A 6,027-nucleotide genomic window follows, 5' to 3' on the forward strand; every position below is an offset into this window, starting at 1 on the left:
GGTATGCATCTCCTTAAGTTACGTGCTGTCAGTGGAGCTGCACTGATTTACAGCTCTGGCCAAGGAGCAAATACATTTCTTTTATCCTAAATTACCTTTTTTTTAAATTTACCCAATCTAGGAATTAAACATCCCATCTGATCACCTATTTGGAATTTTATTATACAGAGCCCTAAAACACGTACAGCTTTTTTTCTCTGCAAAGTGATTGTGCTTTTTGTTACACAGAGCCATATAAAATCCTACAAACTTTGCTTCTGACTCCCAATTTTGTATAGCAAACTCTAAATTTAAAACCCTATAAAGCCAGTTTATTGAATTCAGTATGAAAAGCTTTGATATCTGTACATAAATACTTTAAGAAATGTATTTTTACTATCTCTTACCTTCTCCAAATATTTATTTAAAAACTTTTTTCGAAAGACACTGGCAACCTTCAGGAAGGAATTGCTGCCTAAAATGGATTTGACAAGCCACGAATGCAGCATTTGGGTCAGAAAACACAAATTGCTTTAGTTCTGAAATGCATCTTGCAAGGCAGCTGCATCTCTTTTGAAGGTGCAGACTCAGAAATCTGGGTTTCTGAGCTGGGCGAAGCTGACAAGTAGGTTTGGGAACCATGACTCCTGACACCGGGGACTGAGACACCTTGGAAAGGGCTTTGCAGGGAGGAAGAGGAGGGATGTGAAGCATGTCACATGTGAACACAGCGGGGACAGATTTAACCTTACATTCCTTTAACCCATCCGTGTTTTATCACAACCACTGTTACCAACACTAACGATGTGCTCCAGAAAGCAAAAATCAGGGGACAACGAAGCGTGAGATCTCAGCCGCTTCTCTGAGGACACCAAACTCATCCAGCAGCCTTCACCTTTCCTGGACATAAGAAATGGTTCAATGAATATCTCCCGTCTCGCCCTCCCTGAACCCTTTCAAGTATCCCTGCTCTTCTAGCCGGCGTGTTTTTAAATCAGGCTGGAGATAGGTGCCACATCTCCCCGTTACTGGAACGATGCTGCCCAATTAACTCTGATGCTTTTGCTGAGAGAGAGCCTGATTTGCTCTCAGCGACCAGCCGTCAGACACAGTTGCTTTAGACCTTGTTAACATAAATCCTGCCTTGCAGCCTTCTGGACAGAATAAATCGGATCAGAGGACCAAAACGCTGCGAGGCTGTAGGGGTTCAGTGACAGAAACCACGGAGGAAAAGGAGTCTGGGGGGACCGGCAGAGAAACCACAGCTGAATTTCTGCTGAATATTTGGCCTCAGAACCCAAAGGGTGAAAAGGTTTTCTCTAGACCCAAGTGACTGCTGAGCTGGCAGTTCTGTATGTACTGTGCAGTGGCCCAGCAAACCACTTGGTCCCTTCCTCATGTGCCACCTCTCTGAGCCTCTGACCCAAAGCAGTCCTTTCTCCTTCATTCACCCTGCTCCGGAGGTGGGACAGGACTAAAACTGGGAGGATGATTAGCTTTGTCACAGCCTGGAGTTGCAGACTGGTATGTTTATGCTGAGTATTGTTGGGTGTTTCCTGGCGGATGCTGGAAGCTTGAGAGGCTCTGCGCCGGAGGGCCGGAGCTCAGGCTGGCTCACCCCTGGCAGATAGTGAGTGTGGAGAGGAGGCAAAAGGATGGATCAACACAGCTGAAGTGTTTTCCAGCACACCTTCTATGTTCAGCTGTCTTAAGGAGCTGTGTAAAGCAGAGGATGTGATAACAGTATCGCGCTGGCTTGCAGAGGACGGGCGACAGCCGGTCTGCACTTGCGAAGCTCTGCACCTGGGACAGAGACCCCTAAGAGCCAATACAAGCAAATATTGGTCATCTCTTCAGCTTTTTGGAGAGCCACCATCCATATAGAAAAGGTCGGACTGCCTCAGTAAATAAATTAAATGCAGGTAACAAGTCCTAGAGTGAAGCATGTTGGATTAATTCCTTGCAGGGTTCTGGGAGGGTTTGTGCTTTTTGGCACTCATCTCCAAAGAGCTGATCCTCCTGCCTTGCCAGCCTGAGCATGACAGTCTGTAATGCTCCAAAACCAAAAGCCAGAGAGCAGGAAAAAAAACCCCTTGCTGCTGCTAATAACCTAAGGACTCACGAGGCCAGAGCTGAGGGCGTGCACTTAAGAGCTCCCTTGTGAACGGAGAGCCTCTCTGCCACAGCACTTTGCCAGAGGGGATCCATTTGCTTCCCAACCAAGCCCAGTGATGGTCGGGCAGGACTCTCTTCATCCTCGACATGAAAGATTAGTCTGAAGGGAACACCGTGTCTGAGGTCTCCCGGAGCTGACAAGGCTCAACAACCCTTCCAGCCCACTCAAGGTGCTTTATCAGCCTCCAAAGTGACCCAGAAATACTGGCTGGTAGGGGAGTAGCACTGAGGGAGCACATATAATTTCTAAGAGTTTCTAACACTCCCCTGTGAGACGGGAAACTGCACCAAGAGCTGAACCAATGTGGACTTGCGTACTGCATATGTGAGAGTACAAGTCTCCATAGGAAAAAGCTTCAGAACTTTTTATTCTCTGCCCTAGAGTCATTGTCATCTTAAAATTCTTTGCAAACATGAAAACAAATCACGCTGTCAAAAAATCACGCATTAGAAAGAAATTATGCTCTCTAAATGCATTTTGGCAATGTAATTGATAAACTGCGAGTGTGCAAAATAATTGAAAAAGTAGGGAGGGACGTGCAGGATAAATGACTAAAATAGGAAAGTAATGAACACGTGTAAATAAGAGCCACAAACAATAAATATAAATTACGGTGTGACAAACTGTAAATAATCAGAGCATTTCAGGCCTGAAATGTGATCCCTCTTCAGGGAAAACTTGTGTTAGTAAATCTGCAGAAGTCTTAGAGAAGAAAACAAGAAGAAACGAGGTTATCAGGGCTCTTTGGAATGGCAGGCACGATGGATTTAGCCCTGGGATTCATTACTCAAAAACTTCACCAGCAGTCTTGAAGTAAGACGCGTTACCAGCCCACTTCCTACCTCCAGCCCAACGTACAAATGATCCTGGCGGGAATGACGCCGCCAGCCTTTCTCACACTGCTATAGATAGATCAAAAAAAGAGGGATGGCATTTATCTTCCCTAATTTAGCTATTTAGAAGGGGCTTTTGATGGCTAACTTTTGTCTCTTGATTCACTCCGCTTTCCCCCTCCCTCCCTGATGTCTCAGAAATCCGTGTGATGCTCAGAAACAAATGGTCACTGTCCCTAGCTGCTTCTGCAGATGCACCTATCAAGACAGCATTTTGTCCACCATGTAGGATTTTAACCCATCTCTTTGTTTCCAGCTCCTAAATGCTTTCCAGATCCTCAGGATTAAATTCTCATCAAGACTAGCCCGTGCCAAGACCCTGCAGCGTGAGTGGGACTGCAGCCTGGATTAGGGATGAGGCTCAGCCACTGCTGCAGAGGTTATCAAGCAGCCGGAGATCAGGACTGAGGATGGACCAAGCGGAGTGGGAAGAGATTTGGGCTGGATGAGGGCTGCTGGATTTACCTCCTGGGTGACTCCTGACAACGAAGGTGAGGGATGATGCTTAGACTTTCATTTGCTGTTTTGGAATATGGTTCTTTGTCTCGGGATGGCTTTAACTTATTGCCCAGCGCATGGCAGGAAGGTCTTCGCTCACCCATCCTCTGTGGGTAGACTAAACCCCTGGTGAAGCTGCGGTGGGTTTATATCTGGTTTGATGCAGGTGGGTTAGGACTCAGAAAACATTTCCTTCGTGGACAAATTTGAAGGAAAATATTTGCCGCTCACTCCGAAGGTCGTTTGGAAAGCACCCTCAGGAGCAGTGTTTAAGGCAAAGATTGCACTCCTCCGCCTTGCATGTGGTAGGAATACATCACGCTCCATGCCTGGGGTTAATAAGAAAAGAAATTACATTAAAATGCAAACTGTTGTCAGTGGTTATTTCTATGGGTAGTCCTCTCCCATTTAATAGCAGAGAATCCATCATGTTGTGCCTTATTTCAGCTGTGATTGCTCCCGAGAAAAGATGTAGGTCACGTCGTGTCGAACGCGGTGCCTTTGAGAAGAGCTCACGGTGCAGTTTTCAGGTAGCTGGGGGGGGAGGGTTGCTTTGCCACTTCATTTTACAGCCATCCTGGCACTCGCACTTGGCCGAAAGCGGTAGAAAATGTTGCGAACTGAGATCGGCTGTGGGGCTGTACCGCTCCGGACAACGTGAGGGGTGGTGTAAAGCAGGAGAGAGGCCATCCTGGAGTTCAGAAACGCAAGAAGCTGCTGCTGGGAGTTTAGAGGGAAAAATACTTGGGGTACAGGTGAAGACAAGGTTCATCCATCAGATCATACATCCCTACAGCAGCCCGGAGGGTCCCCGTGCGTGCTCTGCCGTGACTCGCACCACAGGGCCCGGGGGAGACGGAGCAGTCAAAATGTCCTGATTTTGTTACCCTACAAGAAACTGTTTGGGACATAGCCTTGCTCCACTTTAACAGAGGCTTTCACGAGACTCAATTAGCAAGGTTATTAATTAATCAATTATGTAAAACAGTTGAGAAATCTGATATCCTGGTCTACAGTGATACAGCTCATTGTTAAAACTTAATTAACTCATAGGCTTAGGGACAAAATAAAAAAAAAAAAAAGAAAAAAGCCCCAAACCTTACAGAAGCATCAGTAGGGAGAGAATTTCAGCTGAGAATGGAAACTGAGACCAGTCGGGACGACAGCCCTGCTCTGAGAAGGTATTGGAGTTATTTTGGGTAGTTAACAACCAGCCTGATGTTCATCCCTACCACCACAGCCTGCTAAGCCAAACTGTGCTCTCTTGCTTGCCAAAACAAACGCCTGGTGATTCCTTCTGTGTACCTGCACAGTGCCCACCTTGACAACGGGCCGATGCGGCCCATGCCGAGGGAGATGTATTTATCTGCAGCCCGTCTCCTCTCGCTGGAGCAGCAGCTACTGCGGTAGGAGTGGAGGTGAGCTGCAGCATCAGTGTCACTAACAACCACCGACGGGTCGGATTCGTACCAAAAGCAACGGGAATATTGATCTTCTGTAATAGCCCCTTGTAACCCAAAGTATTTCAATAGCCTACATTAATCTGGGAAAACCTACATCTTGTTAGAGTCTCCGTTTTATTTAATTTTACTTTAGGCTAGTAGTTATTTAGGTCAATTCCTTGCCAGTTGTGATAAATTGATACATCATCTGTGATGGAGCAGAGCTGTGTCTGTATGCTCCTGCTTGTACAGACTCCGCCCTGAATGTATTTGCATTAACTGGATTTGTGATCTTCAACGAATATCACAAATTTTGTATATTCAACAAATATCACAAATTCGCAGTGTCAAAACCTGCAAGTCTCCCAAGACCTGCAAATAATTTCAGAGGTAGTGTGTTTTCACAACATAAACCGATGTGCTTCTGGACCTTTCCTCTAACAATATGCTCTGGGGTCAATTTTCCCATGTTTAAGGGCCAGATTGCAAATGTTTTGGCTGGGAATGGAAGTGGAGTCATGCTCCAGCAATGATTTTTATTGAGTAACTACAGATGAGAAAAGGCAGTTACTACCTGGCAAAGACCCTGCATTTTAAGTTTTCTTTACAAACTCTCTCTCTGCCCAAGCCTTTAGCGTGGAATTGCAGGAATTTATAGTGATTCGTGAAAGTAGTTGGTGCTCAAGACCAGCAGCTGCCAGACACCGGGTTTCATTCTCGATCTGCCGTTAGCAGAGGGGTTTTGTGCACAGCTACAGCGGGGAGGGTGGCTTAGAGCCATTGAATAGACACGTTAGAGCATTTTACATCCCCCTGCCTCGTTACTGGGCTGATGCAGTGCTGGCAGAAGCTGACTTTGCTTCTGGCCTTGCTCTTCCCTTTCTCCACGGTGGGGGTTTGTGCTTTGTGTTTTTGGGTTTTTTTAATCCTTGTTTTCAGGGATTCATTTCAAGCAGCACATGGGAGACAGGGCCAACCCTGCTTGTAGCAGGGACCTGCCTCTGCAGTCTGTGGGTTGTGATGGGGTGGTCATGAACCG

Source organism: Eurypyga helias, unplaced genomic scaffold (genome assembly GCF_000690775.1).
Source record: "Eurypyga helias isolate BGI_N326 unplaced genomic scaffold, ASM69077v1 scaffold6751, whole genome shotgun sequence".
NCBI classification, from domain to species: Eukaryota; Metazoa; Chordata; class Aves; order Eurypygiformes; family Eurypygidae; genus Eurypyga; species Eurypyga helias.